The 19,441-nt window shown below is 47.3% G+C and overlaps 1 protein-coding gene across 3 annotated transcripts in view; it reads right to left on the bottom strand.

The window, feature by feature from the left end:
• BCL2L1 (BCL2 like 1) overlaps window positions 1–19,441 on the bottom strand; it is a 53,779-nt gene that overhangs the window by 3,728 nt on the left and 30,610 nt on the right. The window lies entirely within an intron of this gene.

Raw genomic sequence — 19,441 nt, 5'->3', positions numbered from 1 at the left:
AAGAGAAACAGACAAGAGGCTGCAGTGAAGACACCCAAGATCCCGTCTAAGGTGCCCTGGAAATCTCCTGCGCTGACCAAATAAGAGGCATTGATGGCCTGGAGCATCTTGGTCCTGCATTCCCTGATTTGCAAAGTGGCCTCTAACAAGCAAATTGCTTAGGAACGTCGAGAGGACTCTTGAAGGATCCTTCCTCAGTATCTGTAACGATATCAACAGCACTTCTAGCCCCTGATCCCACAATTGCGAATTATCTGAAACCAGGATTCACTCTACTTGCCGTATTTTTTCGTGTCTAAGATGCCCCCATGCATAAGATGCCCCCTTTTTGGGGGGACTCCAAGTTACGAAAACACCCCTCAGCACTACCCGTGTATAAGACGAGCCCCAATTTCAAACCTAATTTTTTGGTAAAAAAAACCTAGTCTTATACACGGAAAAATACGGCAAGTTTTATTTTTATGTATCACATTTGTCACACTGTGTGTGGTGATGGGAGCATCAGACAAGGGCAGGAGAGAGGAGAGACCTCTCCAGACATTTGGAATACGGTCCACCAGGCCAGGGCCAATTGCATTCCACACATCAATGACTGCATGGCCTAATAAGCACATAATTTCCTCTGACTGCACAACTGAATATCCTGCAGCATCTGTTTCCTTTTTTCTGCTTTTTTTTTTTAAAGCTTCTAGTCCTTAAGCCTGCAGAAATTTGAAAACTTGGGCAGTGCTTGGTGAAAATGCCAGAAGCTAGAGGGAGTTTGAGCAGGGCTTCCAGATCCTTAAAGGTTCAGGGTTGAAACAGATGCAATAGAGATGCAATAAGCCCACGTCCCTTCCCAAAGCCAAGCAGAAATTATACAACAGAATAAGCAAATATGGGAACATGCAATCTGTACAATATATTTGGGACTGCAGGATTTGCGTTTTGCCCCCACCGTCCTTTGGGTGGGCACAATCCTTTCCCTTAAAGTTCCTGCGCAATCCTTTCCGGCAAAGCCATCCCAGGGGAAGCAGTTTGCTGCGGAAAACGCTTGCTGATTCTTTTGGATCAGCACTGCAGAAGGGTGCTGGGTGGGGAAGAGACAGGGAAGTGACATTAGGCAGTTTCTTAGCAACGGCTCAGAATAGATGCTTTTGGTGCTGACATAGTCTATCTCTTCAGGCCCCTTCTGCCCCGTCATTGGGGAAGGAAATGACTGGGAGTTTGCTCTGCGTTTCGCAGGGGTCTGCTAGGCAGACTTGGCGTCTGAAGGGAACCAAAAACCACCAAGCCCAGCTCACTGCACAAAAACACAGGACCCCCCAAGCCCTGGAAAATCCAGGCTCTTAATATATGATCAGGAGAAGCATGAGACATGTTTCTGGCCCCCTGGTGGGAGTGGGCAGGTGCACTAACACAAGCAGTACCATGCCCCCCACCTAACAGAAGGATGCAACTGTCTTTTGGGGTGAAGGATGAATTTCTGCTGTTTCCCCTAATGGATATGAATTTGATGACTCTGCATTTTTATACAGAAAGTTTCAAATATTCAGAATACTTTGCATCCCAGTGATCCTTGCAAGGTTAGCCAGCATAATGAGCCACATGTTGTGCTAGAAGAGACAGCAGGGTCCAGGGTGTAGAGAGAGAAAAAAGGCTGAGCCAGACCAGAGTGTCTGCTCACTGTGCCATAGTGGGGTTAGCAAAAACGGCCTATTTTGCTTCCTCCGCTGAAACCTGAAGCAGTTGTCCAGAGGAACTTTACGGAGGGATCAAGGGACTGTTATCATCTGTGGGCAGAGCAATAGGGCTCTCTGGAGTCTGCTGTGAATTATCTGCAAGACTCTTGAAGGACAAAGTCTTCCGCTTCTGTGGTGACCTTCATGCCGCAGTGACTGCAGAATCGGCTGAGGTGTCCAATGTCCGCTCTGAGCGAGTGCTGCGGCATCAGTTTCAGTTTCTGTGGCACGACGATGATGTAGCAGCAATGCATCCGCCAACGTGAACGCCTGACCTTTGCTCCTCTTGGCTGACTAAAACTAGCTGGGTGCATGTGTGCTTGGCCGGATGGGCCCAGGATGTGCTTAAGGTGCCATTATGTGAGCCGTCTTCGAAATTCCCGAGGCGCCAGGCACATTTTGCGAGTGGAGCAGGTCCAACTGCAACCATGTGGAGATCTCTGCATGCCAAGTTGGCAACTGACATCTCCATCTAGCCGGCCCTTCCAGCTTTTGTAATCAGGCAAGCAGGAGAGCTTATTTATTGCACTTATATCCCACCTTTCTCTACTAGGACTATTCCTCATGGTTCACATCCCTTAGTTATTTCCTACAATGACCCTGTGAGGTAGGCTAGGAGGATGTAACTGGCCCAAGGTCACCCAGTGAGCTTCATGGCTGTGAGGATTTGAACCCTGATCTCCCAGGTCCTAGTCTGACACTCTTAACCACTGTACCACCCTGGCTTCCTAGAGTACTTCTGCTATGGGACAGCTACATAAATAAATATGGGGAAAGCAAAATATCACTTAGAGATGGATCTGAAATATTTTCCTTGAAGCTTGAATTTGTTTTATTCTGGATTGTTTTATTTGATGTTTTAATGTGTTGCAAACCACTTTCAGATTTTTTTCTTTAAAATATAAAGCGGTATAGAAATGAAAAGACTAAAAATCACCACAACAATAAATTCAACTAGCGAGGGGAAAATGGCACCTAGACATTCCATGGTGGGGACCGCAAACTAGGTTTAAGGTGCATTTGGCAATTAGCTTGTATATCTAAGTTTCTAACACTGTCATCTGATGAGCAGGGATTTGGTAATTCTGCTGTTTTGGCTGTGCAATCCTGTTCCCTGTGCAGAAAAAAGCAGAATTAACCCATCAGCTGGTAAAATCAGTGGTGTCAGCTGACAGGTGGGTGGCTATGGTTTGGAGAAAATGGCCTCATGAGCCAAACTGGACTCTTTGGCAGGCCAAGGTTGGACCACAGGGCAGCGATTCCTCACCACTGATGCAAATGGACAATTGCCAAGAAAATCCAACACGGTCACATCTGACTTCCAAAGAGAAAGCTTCCCAAAAGTGAGGGGACTGGTAAGAAGGAAAGTGAAAGGAAAAGGATATATATTTTTATATTACACACACACACACCATTGTGTGAGTGCTTTGCAAAGAGGGACCTGCAAAGCAAAGTGCTGAAATGACAATCCCTAGTGAGTGACTTCATACAGCATACTATGTACCAGCCTTCCCCAATCTGGTGCCCTTGAGATGTTTTGGACCACAACTCCAATCGACACAAACCAGCATGTCCCCTGCAAATGTACCTAAATACTCCCCAGTTCATTGTCTGCAAATGGGTGACAGGAACATTTTGTTCCGCACTATCGAGCTGTCTTGATTTTATGTACGTGCTGCTGTCATTTTAAATTGTTTTTATGTAGGAAGGATGAAAGTTGAATGTCCAAAGAATGTTTTCTCCCTGAACATTTGGAATATTTGTGAACATTCCAAGCTGTCTAATCAGCTCAGTTGCTCAATATCGCTAAGTGGTATGCAGAAAACTGAAGCAACAACAGATAACAAACAAAAAATATTACAAAAATTCACAGGTACATATAAAAATGTCTACATTAATATAAAGTCACTAATACAGTGGTACCCTGGTACTCGAATGACTTGGCTCCTGAACAAACCGGCTCTCGAACACTGCAAACCCGGAAGTGATTGCTCCAGCTGTCGAACATTTTTCAGAAGCCGAACGTCTAACGCAGCTTCCAATTGAGTGCAGGAAGCTCCTGCAGCCAATTGGAAGCCGCGCCTTGGTTTCTGAACCGTTTCAGGAATTGAATGGACTCCCAGAACGGATTAAGTTTGAGAACCAAGGTACCACTGTATATATCAGGCTTCCTTAACCTCAGCCCTCCAGATATTTTTGAGACTACAATTCCCATCATCCCTGACCACTGGTCCTGCTAGCTAGGGATCACGGGAGTTGTAGGCCAAAAAAACATCTGGAGGGCCGAGGTTGAGGAAGCCTATTATATATAAATCAATATCAATTCATTATCCATCTGGCACACCCTCCTTCCCAGCCTCCGCGTTCTTACCCAGGGTGCTAACAAACTCCCAGCTCACCCACAAAACTCTCACAAAGAGAAGAGTTCCTGGAAATAGCGGACATCACCCTAGTCTCTCACTCTAGACTTGTTTTTTACAGGCAGCTCAAGGTGGAGGATACTTCTTCAGGCTGCCCACAGCTGTGTCCCATTCAGCTGCCGTTCCAGGTACAGTAGGTTAGCTGAATTTCCCAAGGGGTCCAATATGTGAATTAATGCCTGCAAATTATTTATTCCACAAACGAGGCACAAAATCGGTACAAACTTTGAAGTGCTTATAGACACAGGCTGGGGAAGCACAGTACAGCCTGGATTTCAGGACGGAGGATGCAGCTACCGATAAAAGGCAGAAAGGCCACAGGCACTTGGAACACAGGACCCATCACGAGTGGGGCAGTGGGAGGAGAAGGCACAAGCTGGGGGCAGGAGACACACCACGAGGCCTGGCCGTGCCGAAAGCAGACAAGCTGTGCTCAGTAGGAGGTTGCAGGGAAGAGAAAGCGGCACTTTGTTCTGGCCGAAAGAAACACCCGCAAGGCATCTGACCCACTTGCCAAGCTGGGGGGCGGGGAAGACCCTGAGGACAAACACCACATGAATCCAGCGCTAGGACAAGTCACCCCTTGGTCCAATGATTGAAAGATGTGCCAGGATAGCCCACCAGAAACTGTACTGCACACCCCTGGCCCCACTGAGACGTTCACCACAACCCTGGCTGCCCTACAGGCGCGTCTTTTCGAAAAAGCACAGAGGAATGGGAGAAAGAAGTGCAATATTATCCAATTAAAAACAAAACAAAATAAAAAAAACAGCCAATTTACAATCCAATTTGTTGGATTGTGATTTGACGGATTTGTTAACTGGATGTTCTTATTGGAAAACTAATAAAAATGATTTATAAAAGAAAGAAAGTGCAATATTACGCAGCCTGCCTATTTCATACATCCCTTGAGCGTTTAGTGAAGCCTTCCCTTGGCCTCTGCTACCAAGCGTCTTCAAGCCTTTCTGATGAGGTTCTGCAACCCTCTCCAATTTGGCAAAATGATTTATTGAGTCCGGGGCCCATATGTGAAGGGCTGGTGCAGCCCCAAGGAGGACAGGCCCATGACTTCATCCCACAGAGGATTATGGTACTTCTGCTAACGCAGCCCAAAATAGCCAGGCCTGTCGCCTGTCCCATCCCTCCTTGCCACAAGATCTGTCATATGTCTGGCTCATTCTTAGTTGGTGATCTTTTATAACCCCCAGATCCTGCTCAGCAGCTACGTTCTCCACTCTCAATCCCTAGTCCCCACCGCTGTTGGCCAGCTGCACATTTGAACATTGCCTTCAAGTTCAGCAAACAGTCAAACGACAGCAGAGCGTTATCCCCCTGGCAGCCCAGCGCTGTTATCAGTTCTTCCATGAACCCGGCGGGGAGAACAAAGGAGCCACAGTGCCGTCTCTGGGGCTTTGCCCAGCCTTGGGAAAGTTTCCCAGGATGGCATTGCAGAGAGCAGTGGGGTCAATTTCCTTGGCTTTCGCCAGCTCTCCTGCCGAGGGACGGAATGCAGAAGAAGGTGCAAAACTGGGCGGTTCTGCAAAGCCGCAACAGGCAGTACAACAAGCTGATTTACGGTGCATTTTCCAGGAACCAGCCTTGGAACAGGGAAAGCAATACCTTAAGGGAGCCATACTTCGCGGAGTATGTGCAATAGTGCAAGATCCTCACAGTCAACTAACATAGAGCCTACACTCAAATGTCTGGATCTGGGGTGCGCGCACACGCATGTGTGTCAAAAGATGTTGCTTCTAGTCAGGTCTCATTCGTGACCTGCCATTGGAGAGCTTCACCATCACCCCAGCCTCATATTGCAAGTGAGAGATGATGGTCAGCAACCCTGGGCCTTCTTCTCTTCTGAAGCCCTGACCACTTGAGGCCAGCTATGGAGCCCCCTCTTTTATGCCCCACCTCCTCATTTAGGAGGGAGCTTGCTTCAGGCTAGTGGCGATGGCTGTTACCTGAGATGGCCCCACTTCTAGGAATTTCCGTGCCTACAGAAAGAGACCTGCCTGACTCCTGCTCTGCAGTCATTTAGCAAAGTGGCTTAGAGCTTCTTGCCGGGCACTCGGTGAGAGGCTGTTGATTCAGTGAAGCTGTGATTTGGGGCTGTTGGGCTTTTCCAACTAAATCCTATGCTGTTTTCATTTTGGTTTTAAATGGCTTTTATGCCTCCTCTAAGCTGCCTGAAGTGAGTATCTGAAAGACAAAGTGTGACTTATCAGATAGGTAGGTAGGAAGGTAGGTAGCACCCAGGAATATCATTCACACTGACCTCTCATCTGCCCTTAAATGAATTAAAGTTAAGAACATAAGAACATGAAGAGAGCCTCGCTGAATCAGGCCAATGACCCATCTGGTTCAGCATCCTGTTCTCACAGTAGCCAACCACATGCCCATTGTGGGAAACCTGCAAGCAGGATTTGAGCACCTGTGGATTGCAGAACCAGGTATTCAGAAGCATCGTTGAATCCAATTGTGGAGGAAGAGCATAGCCATCCTGGCTAGTAGTGATTGACAGCCCTCTCTTCCATGAATCTGCTTAATCCTCCTTTAAAGCCATCCAAGTTGGCAGCCATCTCTGCCTCCTGTGGCAGGGAGTTCCATAGTTTAACTCTGCGCTGCATGAAGAAGTCCTTTCTTTTATCTGCCCTGAATCTTCCAGCTTAGGAGCAGAAGCACCTCTGGCTGGGTCCCTTTCCAGCCTCTGACCTAGGCAGGCATTATTGGGATTGTTCCCTGGACAGATCAAGGGCAGCACACGTCATTTAACAGACCTGGAAAAGCAGGGATGTGCGCTCCATATCTCCCCCTCCTCTCTCCACCGCTTTCAGAAACCCGCTCCCCCTTTGCAAGAGCAAAACCTCAGCAGGGTTCCCCGGGCTTCCTGCAGAACTGCCAAAGAACTGTGCCACGCACAGCAAGGCCACCGATGACATCAAGAGCTGCAACCGTTGCTAAGGGTGCTGGGAGGTGTTCCCAGCCTTGAGGTCACAGGGGCGACCGACAGACAGCTAGCTCGCCCAATGGCTTGTGTCCAGAATCCCCATTCCGGCTTCGGAACGCGCAGAACTCCCTCCCTCTTGTTGTCATAGCACCCCTGAAGCATCCCAGCAGGGTCTTCCGCCATCATTTGGTCCCAGCCCACTTTGGCAACCCATGTGAACAAGAGGCTGGAGCCCCTTCCCTAGAAGGAAACGCTTAAAGCATTTGGGGCATTGGGGTTTTTAAAAAGATGACTTTAAAGTGCATGGGCATGGCAGAATTTTATAAAACTAGGCCTGGTGTAGAGTAAGCAGGCACAGTTTCCCCCCCTCTCTAAAATATACCATCAGCATCAGCAACAATTTAGTTATTGCCTTCTACACTGTCATCTCAAGGTCATGCACAATAAAAACAGCAAAAAGAAAAGTTTGAAACTCAAATAGTACTAGAACTGGGAGTTATCCAATGAAGCCGACTGACAGGAGATTCAGAATAGTCCAAAGAAATAATTAACTTGTGCACAAGAGGTCATGATGACCAATAACTAGGTGAGGTGGTTTGGGGGGAAAGGCTAGGCCTAAATTCTCCAACCTGGTGTGCTCCAGAGATTTTGGACGACCACTGGTCGCAACGTCCTACACCTGTGCTTGCTGAGACCGACTGGAGTTGTGCTTCAAAACATCTGGAGGGAACTAGCTCTCAGCTAGGAAGGTTTGTGGAAGCCAGGTCTTTCAACAGCTGGTAGCCATGATAGGGAAATGGAGCCTCCACACTCAGAAACTGGCTACCAGATGCTGGGCACAAACCACAGCAGAGGCCTATAGGCTGCTTGCAACGTTTGTGAGCCTGCTAGGGGCACCTGGTTAGCTACTATGAAAAGCAGGATACTGGGGCAGGTAGATGCCTGATGCAACAGGGCTCTTTTGTAGCACTTCCCACCTCCAGTCCAGCTTGCTGTAATCCCCCAGATCCAGTTTGGGCCCTCTTCCACCTCATCACCGGTCACAGCGCCGGTTCCTCAAGCGTTGCCAGGCCAAGTCATGGGGGTCTGCACTTTCAGCAATCTGACTCAAGCAAGAGTGGCTGCAGGGAGCCCCAACTGATGCCAGCCCTGCCTGTGCCCATGTGCTGCTCTGGCCATCTGCCTCAGGTTGCCAGGTCTCCATTTGGCACAAGGAGGTCTGAAAAGAGCCATGTCTATGGCGTTGCATGACACTCAAAAGCCCCCTAAGCCCAGAGTGACCCTGGAAATGACAGGACTCTGCGCTTCTCTTTTATCATGTGCATGATGCTTTCAACCTGCTGTTTTAATAAGGTTCCCATTGACAGCAGTTTAGTAAAATAAAGCACTACCATTGCAGTTTTGCTGGTGAGGAGCAGAGGATCAGAAGCTAAGAACTGCTTTGCAGGATAAGAACAAGGGCTTCAACAGTGTGGGCAGATCATAGCCATTCTGGCTAATAGCTATCAATGGCCCTGCCTTACTCCATAAATGTATCTGATCCTCTTTTAAAGCCATCCAGGATTGTGGCTGACACTTGTCTCCTGTGGGAGGGAGTGCCATAGTTTGACTATGCCGTACTTGAAGAAATATTCCTCTGTCCTGAATCTTCCAACATCCTTGCACTGAAAAGACATCTTAGGTGGATACTTAGGTAAAGGTGAAGGTAAAGGACCCCTGCCAGGTAAGTCCAGTCACAATCGACTCTGGGGTTGCGGCGCTCATCTCGCTTTAGTGGCTGAGGGAGCCGGCATTTGTCCACAGACAGTTTTTCCGGGTCATGTGGCCAGCATGACTAAGCCGCTTCTGGCAAAACCAGAACAGCAGACGGAAACACAATTTACCTTTCCACCAGAGCGGTACCTATTTATCTACTTGTACTTTGACGTGCTTTCAAACTGCTAGGCTGGCAAGAGCTGGGACCGGGCAAAAGGAGCTCACCCCATTGCGGGGATTCGTCTAGGGCAAATCATTATCTCTCAGCCTCAGACCTCTAAGGAGAGAGCAGCAAACTACCCCTTTGGGCTGTTGTGAAGATCAGTTCACCATATAACACTCCTGGGTTCTGATTTAAGAGGCACAATCTGTACCTCCATCTTCTTCTGTAGCTCCAGAGAGCGCTTACAACACAGCTGAGCTGGTATAGGTGCTGCACAGCTGTTTGTGCATCCTGTGATTTTTAGACCATAAAAGGGGACAAGCAGATGGTCTTCTATAAGTATTCCCCCCACCCTGCCCTTTGCACCTTGGCCAATGTTGCAGGTGCTCCTGTGGGAAGCGAGCTGCAGTAACAGCTGAGCATTTGCATCCCACTCTTCAGCCAAAAAGTCTCCCAGAGCAGCTTACATACGATCAAACTGACCACTGAGCAAACCGGGACAGCACTTTTGAAGCAGATATCCTGACTCTTCTCTTCCGATCTTACCCTGCCCACACTCACACAGAGTGTGTACACAGAGTTGAGATACCATTCCCACCCATATAAAGCAGCCTCCCTCCCCACCCACTAGCCTGGTGCCATCCAGATGTTCTGGACTACAACTCCCATCAGTTCTGGTCATAATAATAATAATAATAATAATAATAATAATAATAATAATTTATTATTTGTACCCCGCCCATCTGGCTGGGTTTCCCCAGCCACTCTGGGCGGCTTCCATAGAAACCAAAAATACACTAAAATCACACATTAAAAACTTCCCTGAACAGGGCTGCCTTAAGATGTCTTCTGAATGTCAGGTAATTGTTGATTGCTTTGACATCTGAAGGGAAGGCGTTCCACAGGGCGGGCGCCACTACCGAGAAGGCCCTCTGCCTGGTTCCCTGTAGCTTTGCTTCTCGCAATGAGGGAACCGCCAGAAGGCCCTTGGCGCTGGACCTCAGTGTATGGGCAGAACGATGGGGGTGGAGACGCTCCTTCAGATATACTGGGCCGAGGCCGTTTAGGGCTTTAAAGGTCAACACCAATACTTTGAATTGTGCTCGGAAACGTACTGGGAGCCAATGTAGGTCTTTTAAGACCGGTGTTATGTGGTCTCGGCGGCCACTCCCAGTCACCAGTCTAGCTGCCGCGTTCTGAATTAGTTGTAGTTTCCGGGTCACCTTCAAAGGTAGCCCCACACAGAGCGCATTGCAGTAGTCCAAGCGGGAGATAACCAGAGCATGCACCACTCTGGCGAGGCAGTCCGCAGGCAGATAGGGTCTCAACCTGCGTATCAGATGGAGCTGGTAAACAGCTGTCCTGGACACAGATTTGACCTGTGCCTCCATGGACAGCTGCAAGTCCAAAATGACTCCCAGGCTGCGCACCTGGTCCTTCAGGGGCACAGTTACCCCATTCAGGACCAGGGAATCCTCCACACCTGCCCGCCTCCTGTCCCCCAAGAACAGTACTTCTGTCTTGTCAGGATTCAACCTCAATCTGTTAGCTGCCATCCATCCTCCAACCGCCTCCAGGCACTCACACAGGACCTTCACCGCCTTCACTGGTTCTGATTTAAAGGAGAGGTAGAGCTGGGTGTCATCTGCATACTGATGAACACCCAGTCCAAACCCCCTGATGATCTCTCCCAGCAGCTGCATATAGATGTTGAAAAGCATGGGGGAGAGGACAGAACCCTGAGGCACCCCACAAGTGAGAGCCCAGGGGTCTGAACACTCACCCCCCCCCACCACTTTCTGAACACGGCCCAGGAGAAAGGAGCGGAACCACTGTATAACAGTGCCCCCAGCTCCCAGCCCCTCAAGACGGTCCAGAAGGATGTTATGGTCGATGGTATCAAACGCCGCTGAGAGATCCAGCAGAACTGTTCGGCGCAGCCTGCAAAGGCTAAGAGATGCCTTTCCCCACAAGGCATGCTTGCAACCTGGGGACTCAACCCTGATTGCGTTCACAGTGAGAGCAGAAGCCTCCTCAGCCCCCTAACACCCAAGATGCTGAGGGGTGCAGGTACGGCTCTCGGATTTCCAGCCCGGGACCAGTTTCCAGGCAGGGACCAAAAGCGTGGCATGATGTCTGCAAAGCGGCGAGACATGCAGGGATGCACATTTGCAGAATACAGGCTGGGGAGGGGGGAGGAGAAAGTGGGATGTCAGCAATGCTTAGGTTTCAGGCAGGCAGAGAGATGCTTTCCCTGCAGAAGACAGATGCTGGGGCCGGAGAGCCCTCTGGATAGAATCGCGTTGTGTTGAAGTGGGAAACGGAAAAGCAAGGGAGCCTGTCTTGTGCTGCGCATCAGACAGGGGGGCTGCCCTCGCAACAAGCACCCCAACATCTTGCTCTTGCCCTCCCACTTTCATCTAGAAATACACAAAACCTGTGTGATGTCACTGCATCACACTCGTGGTTCCCCTCTCCGCAGCAGGGGCACAGAAACTCTGGGCAAGGTGGCCAAGGAGAGCCTGGCTGCTGGGTCAGGCCAACGGGGACTCGCCTGGCGCAGCGTCCTGCTCTCACAATGGCCAACCGGATGCCCCAGAGAAGCCTGCATGCAGGGCCTGAGCACAACAGCACTCTCCCCACCAGTGATTCCCATCAACCGGCATTTGGGGAGCCACCACTGAAAAGTCTCCACCCTCCGCACGTCCCTTGGAGGGGGCCTACAACAAAGGGGCTCAGATGATGACTGTGGGGCCCGAGTTGCTTCATGTGAGTAGAGGCAGTCCTTGTAGTATCAGGGTCCTGAGCTGCATAAGGTTTAATAATTGGGACTGGAAACTAAGGAGGCTTTTCCTAACAAATGAAGAACCAATCTGATCATTTCTCAAATATGAGTATTTAAACTCCACCTACCAAATGTAGGCATTCCATCTTCACTCGATGAAAACCAACTGCTCTTGTCCACCTGGCAGCCCTACTTTGAGTTATTTTTTGCAACTTTCTGGTTGAGTGTGTGTGTGTGTGTGTGTGAGAGAGAGAGAGAGAGAGAGAGAGAGAGAGAGAGAGAGAAGGTAGGCTGAGAAGCAGTAAGGAGCAATACTGGAAATAAGAATGGAAGACAAAATTGTGCATGTTCCCATATTCTCGTACTTAGGCTGCAGTCCTATGCCTGCTTAACATGGGAAAAGAAGCCCCACTGAACTCAAGGGGACTTACTTTTGAGTAAACATGTATGGGATCCTGCTGTCAACTTTGCAAACTGTCATGGGTGCTGCTTGTTGCTAGCATCCATTTGTCCTGAAAGACAATGGAATGTGCCTCCTCTGCTGATAAAAATAGAATTTAAACATATTCCCTCTACAGGTAAAAATATATATATATATGGAAAGCAAGTACAACTAAAATAAAGAAGGCCTGGCTATAAGAATAAAACAAGTATAACTACTTTAACATGGCTTAGGGGTCAGATATGCACTATTATTTCAAGAACAAAGAAGTATTAAAGGAGAACTTGCTTTAAATAAATGATTTAAATTGCCTCTTTTTTCTTGCTGATTTAAACCAATCCACCCTGTCTCTAATTAAGCAACGTGGAGAGTAAATGGAAAATTCTAACGATAAAGTCAGGAATAACACCTATCCTGAAATCATTTGGAGTCAGTTAATGTGACCCATCCTCTCTTACAGATTTTGGGGTGCTGGATCCAAATGTTAATGCCATTTGGCCACCTGACACTGCCTTTTGTGGGAAAGAACTAAGCGCTGTCATATCTTCAGAAAGAAAATAAGATCCACAAATCATCTGGGTTGCAAACACATGTGAGAGAAGTGACTGATAAAGAATGCAATACCTGTTTGTTAGGGTTGGTTTCTTAAAATTTGACATATGCTGACATTCAAACACACACACACACACACACACAGACCCCACAATGCATTTATTACATCACAAAGGACTCCAGGGTCATATGTAAGTGCTCTCACTGTAGACCTTGTGGCTAAAATTACAAGGAATTGTGAAGTTCCCTGCAACTTCCTCTGACCTCATCACGTTAATTTCTGAAGAAATAGTGGAAGGATGCCAAAAGACTGATGTAACCCTGTCAAAATACATATTAAAGGCACCTGAAAGGAATATATGAAAAATGACCAGTCTACATTCATAGGTTCTCAGAGTAGACTTCTTATGACATTTCCCAACAGCCACAAATGATATCAACAGGAAGCAAAACATCTGATGTCATCATAAGTGATGACCTAAACAATGCTTCAGCCAATCAGGAAGGAAGGGAAGTGCATGTTTCATAGTAAAGTGGCTATTTTCCAATAAAAGGAGAAAGCACTTCGCCAAAATCCGGAAGAAGTTGACTCAAGTCTTGTACCATATGCTTTACGTCAGAAGATCATTGTGTATGAGCAGCCAAGGAAACGTTTTTTTGGAAATACCTATGATTAGACAGACATGTGCCCCATGTCAACTGAGTCTAACATTACACATCCACTTCTCCAAATACCTGTGCAGGCTCTGATGGCTTCCCACAACAGCAAGGATTATTGCTGGCTTTCCTGGACATCATGGATGGAATGAGGATAGGACAGTCAAATGCGGCCAAAACATGTAACTTTATTATTACGATTTATTAAATTTCTATACCACCCTTCAACCGAGGATCACCGGGTGGTCTACAATATAAAAACACAAAAATACATACCATAAAAACAATAACCCTCCATTATTATATATATTTTTAAAATAAAAATAAGCTTGATGAATGGACAAAGTGACTGGATGGATGGAAATAAATAAACAGCTTCAGAAGACTTATTAACCTTTGATATTTGGGTTCAGAGACCCAAGCATTTTATCAAAACGAGACTGGCCACAACCATTCATGCACCAGGTGAAACTACCCTAAGAGTGCGGCTGGGCTGGACCAAAAGCTTTTCTTTCTCTGGTTCCCATGCACAAGACTCTTTTGAACAAAACACAGGATATGGGATGAATTCAAAAAGAAAAGGTGTCCATCAACGCCACCAACTGCAGCTGTACTATTTCAACCACAGTTTAAGAAAAGCGAGACTATAGAATGATTTGCCAACTGGCATAAAGGAGGTTTGGAGAAATTTGCTGACTGGATTGTCGACAATCAGATAAAGTCCACAAATCAAACGAAGGAAGGTTTAAGCCAGGCATCCCCAAACTCAGCCTTCCGGATGTTTTGGAACTACACTTCCCATCATCCCTGACCACTGGTCCTGTTAGCTAGGGGTGATGGGAGTTGTAGTCCCAAAACATTTGGAGGGCAAAGTTTGGGGGTGCCTGGTTTAGGCAATACAGAATTTATATTATTTTAGTATTTTCGGATTAAAGACTTTTGAAAAAATCGCTGGATGTGAATTCAAAAGAAGGATTAAGGCAGTTAAATAATTTTGAAAAATTAATATGGCAAAAAGGGACAAAAAAAATCCCAAATATATATGGGCCTAGGACACAGAAAGAGAAAAGATTACTGGGACATTAATCACAAAGGATATCTGGAAATTTTTCTCTAAATATACTGCATTATTAACACGGAGAGATGCAATTAAACTTTGGGTGGTGTGGTATCTAATGTCATCTCAGATATCTAGAATATATATATGACAGGAAGAAAGGACAAGATGCTTGAAATACGGAACAGATAGAGCAGATTTTATCCACCATTGGTGGAATTGTTCCGGGGCTAAAAAGTATTGGTTTGAAACTGCATCTGATATAAGCAATAGAGAAGCATCTCCCCTCCTCTGCGTGTTGCACCCTGGGAAACTGCTGCTATGGAGCAAAACTGTGACCCTGCAGGGGGCTCAAGCTGGGAAGTTTTCTCTGGCTTGGAACTTTATTTGCGCCAGAGTAGAATTCAGGGGTTTCCAGCGCTTGCCACTCCCTTTCAGAGAAGCATCACCAATCCCCTGAAGCTTATTTCAGGGCCTTAGCCTGGTGAATTTCACTGGCGTCTCCACCAACCCCCTCTGCCCTGCGATGGCCACCTTACTGTACTTTCAAAGGCAGGACTTGTCTCCGATGGGAGCGTCCCGCACTGCTAGAATCTGCATCACCACCCAACTGTGACAGACATGCCATTCACGCTATGCTTCAGTGTTTCGTATCCTACCCCATGCCTGTTCCTTTGGCAGGTATGCCCGCATGCACACAAAAAAAATCCCAGGAGTTTTTTTGGGGGGGGAAGCAAAATATCTGTAACAGCTTGGCTACTTGAATTTTGCTTTGTTTGTTTGCTTTCTGCCTCAGGCGTAGTCCACAAAAGAGCTCTGCCTTGTGATACAAATAAAAATCTCCTGCGCGTTCAGGTTAAGCAGTGAGGAAATGAATGGGTCCTCACGCAAAGGCCGTTCCTCTGCATCAGCTGATCCCGCCAGAACAAAGCAGTTTGCCTCCCAGGTGCCCCTCTTTGCCTTTTAGTTGCTGTTGCTACTGACCAAGAGGGTGACTCTTCAAGGACACATCCAGCTCCTCTATGTAGAGGCACCTTCTTCTCTGTTCCCTGACTGGGCTTGCAAGGCCCTCCTGCATCCCAACAAGCCCCTCCCCACACCAGCTCCCCATACACTGACATCTCTGCTTCCGAGATGGAAGCTCCAGTCCTTTGTTCTCCGTGGGACCAATAGTCGATAGTCTGTGGGACAAAGGAAGGAAAGGGAGGGAGGGAGGAGGGAGGAGGAGACCCAGGAAAACCCTTCTTTTCTGAAGCAGCTCCTTCAAACAATAGCCCATTGTTCCAGAACCCATCGACCTGCCACACCCCAAATACCCTTTGGCTGCTTGCTCCTGAGGAAGGACACACACACAAAAAGGAATCACTTGAAGGTTCAGGGCCAGAGCTGATGACTCTGGAAAGCAAAGACTACCAAAGCAGCAGTACAAAGCCCTTTGGCATGGCCAACAGTGCTTCTTCCCATGAGCTGATTCTTCTGCAAGGAAGCTGTCACTCTACTGCTGCTCCAAGCCAACTTTTTCCAGGCACCCGCCAACTTTGCTGCCATTACTGGGTAACCATTGCCTGGCCGAGGAATCGAAGAGGGGGTTTCTGTATCCACATAGTCAGTAGTAACCTAATGCTGACGAGCTTACTTCAGCGCCTCGTCTCACAAGTACAAAAAATATTGCTTCCATCAGAGAAGTGTTGTAGACCAGTGGAAGAGAACATGCTCTGCATGCAGAAGATTCCAGTTTCAGCCAACGACCTGATTCTGTTTAAGGCAGCTTCCTATATGTTCCTATGCTCCCAGAGGAAGCCAAAGGTGATGGTGCTTAAAGATGGGGATAACAGTTTGGAAGAGCAAAAGGAAATTCCAATTTCAACTAGCTCCTGTGCATGCTCTCAGCCTAAGAATCATTTACAGTGGACTCTTGTGATCTTGCTCTGTGTGCATTGAAAATGTGGCAGTTTGCCTTGCCATGCAATAATCTTCAACAGGAAGAAAGCTCCCATGTGAAGAGATTATTGCCATACCAATGAGTTGTTTACAGGTTATCTGAAACCACAGTTCATTCAGGCACAGAAGTGCAAAGTCTTAGAAGTTTATTTCTTTGGGGGATTTTCGCCATATCAGTAAGACTGTCCCCACCCCATGGCTTACAAGCTAAAAGACATGACACAAAAGGAGGAGGAACAGGAGGAGGAGGAGAAACTAACTCAGGCACTGGTTCTTAGTTACCAAGTTCTCAAAATTACCAGTTGGAATGGAAAATAATTTCAGGGGAGGAGAAGCCCAAAGTTCTTGATCTCAGCCAAGCCGACAGAGGGGCTGTGTTTTCCTTTGTTGCAGCCTGATGGAATGGAGTTGCCTTCTCAACAGAACTGATGGTGGCCATCTCTTCCTCTACTACAGCCTGAGGAACCTGATGCTGAAAAGGACTCCTACTGAACTATCAGTGGTGAGGTGGTCCTAGCGACTGGGGAGTCTAATGAACTTAGCAGAGGCATCCTGAACAAAGTGGGGGAGAGCAAAACCCACTGAAAAGGAGATACGTAGCCAAGCTGAAAGATAGCAAGCATAATGGGCGAGGGTTTGCACAGGGGGCCTTCTTCCTTCATCTTCACACTGCTCCTCTTTCCTCACTCTAGGCAAGTACTGTATTGCTTCCGTGGGTCTGCCCAGCGCCTAGCACACAGTTGGCACTAGGTAAATGTCAAAAACTTTTAACAGCTTGGGAGGGGAAGAAGAGGGGGCATCAGACGCAGAACACTTCAAGGCACAAGAAAATGCTGGGGAGCAGCCAGCCGGCTTGGCTCTGTACAAGTTTTTGATTCTAGATGGTACTCGCGAAATCAAGTTCCAAGAAAGTTCTCTTTCTGAGAAACAGAGCTCTTGCTGAGTGGGAGATAAACGCCTTCCACCAAGAGCACTATCAAGAGACGCCAGCTCAAGGGACTGGGGAGGGCAGAGCTGCGCAAGTGACATGCCCCCCCCCCCAGTTTCAAAACTAGGCAACATGCAGGCACCAGGCAACGGCTGCCCCTTGTGCACACCAGACAATGTCCCAATTCTATTTTCTGTGGGTTTGGCGGAAGGGAAGGCCCATTCTTACAACGCATCTCCCTTGCATCATCACCTCTTTCCTGGATCCGTGCTGATCTTCCCTCCCTTAAGGCTTATGTCCACATAAGGTTGGGCAATGCCAGGGAGGCTGAGCATGGGGGACAGGGCTGGCTTACGTGTCGCACTCCTCGACAGGAAAAGCAACACTCTACTGTCATTCTGCAAAGCAGCACGCACGCTGATGATGCACTGAGGACAATCGCAATAAAGCGGAGTTTGTGCAAAAATAAAAGGCACCCACATGCCAAATTAGGCAGGAGCTGCATAAGGATGCACAGCAGGGGGTAGCATTTCAGTCCGTGTGCATTTTTATAGTACAGAGCCGAGGCAAAGCAATTAGCCCCACTTTCAACTAATGCTACTTTCAACACAGGTAGTAATGCTGTGCCCATGTCGCTTCCCAACAGAGGTGGTTTGTCACGAGAGAACCTGGGAAGGCTGCCTCAGGTGGCAGATTTGGGGTGCCAATAAAGGTGCTATCCATGTATTCACCTGGACAAGTTCTAGTGCTCAGCACCTTTCCATAATTGTCCTGCTCTTTGCTTGTGCCACATTTTCTGTGGGGTGTGAATGTTGTGCTGTGTATAATTATTTGCAGAGACTAGCTGGAGGGAAGCTAGCACAGCCATGGGTATCTTTACTGCTCTAGGATTCCAAAGCACATCCCCTGCTAATATGTGCTAGAAAGAGCAATAAAATTAAGTCTGGGATAGCTCCCTCAGCAGAGCATGAGAATCTTAATCTCAGGGTAAAAGGTTCGAGCCCCATGTTGGGCAAAGGATTCCTGCACTGCAGGGAGTTGGACTAGATGACCCTCATGGTCCCTTCCAACAATACAATTCTAGGGTTCTATGGCGATGCTACAAGTGTTCACAGAAGCTGCTTAGTTCTAAAGACCGGACAGCGGCATCCCCACATACTGCTGTTGTGGCATCTGAATATAGACTGCATTTTTAATCAAGACTTATATTGGCTTATATCTTGATCAGGTTCCTAAATTAAATGGGCTTAGATTTTCAAATGTTTCATGCCAGGCAAGAAGGCCAGCTGTTTTTAGAGAACCTTGACAGTATTTTCCTCCTAGACAAGAGACGCCATCTAAGCAGTTCTGATATATTAGTTGTCAGACATTTGTTTAGAAACCTTCAAATGAAGGAGATCTTTCAATGTTTATGTGAACCCAAGGTCTCTGACATCTGTTCAAGATAAAATTTTAAAATTATTAACCATCTGTTTTGGAGGGCAAGGAGGGCAAGAGGTGAGCTGGTAATTAAGATTCTTTGTTGAGACACATGTAAGATATATTTCTACTTATTTGTCATTTATAGATGTAACAATATATAGCTCTTTGTGTTCCATATAAGGACAGGAGGATGGATATGGGTGTATCTTAGAATTGGTTATAGCAATCAGCCAATAGGAAATTCAACCAGGCTGATTGAACAGAGGCAGCCACAGGAGGAGCAAAGGGGGGTGGATTAAGGAAATATAAGTGCTGGCCATAATGGCAGGAGGCAGGCCAGAGCTTGGTAACCATATACCACTGTGCCTCTCATTTATTTGTCTGACAAATAAATAATTATTTTAATTTCTCTGTTGCTGCGTTGAATATTTCATTCCAGCTAAGCGTTAACCACAAGCAGGGTGCTACACTGTAGCTGAGCATGCTGGGAGAAAACGATACCTGGCTGTTATCATCACAACGCTCAGACCTTGCTGTGATCTAGAAAGCAGTTCTGAGGTTCATCACAACTGCAGTTCATTTAAGCCCCAATGAGATGGGGGTGAAGTCCATTTGCCCCCTCCCTGAGTCCACACAAACATCTCAAAACAC

The sequence above is a fragment of the Podarcis bocagei genome (genome assembly GCF_964188305.1).
Source record: "Podarcis bocagei genome assembly, chromosome: 5".
Lineage (NCBI taxonomy): Eukaryota > Metazoa > Chordata > Lepidosauria > Squamata > Lacertidae > Podarcis > Podarcis bocagei.
Note: the sequence above shows the minus strand (reverse complement) of the source record. Positions and strands in the feature narration are given on the sequence as shown.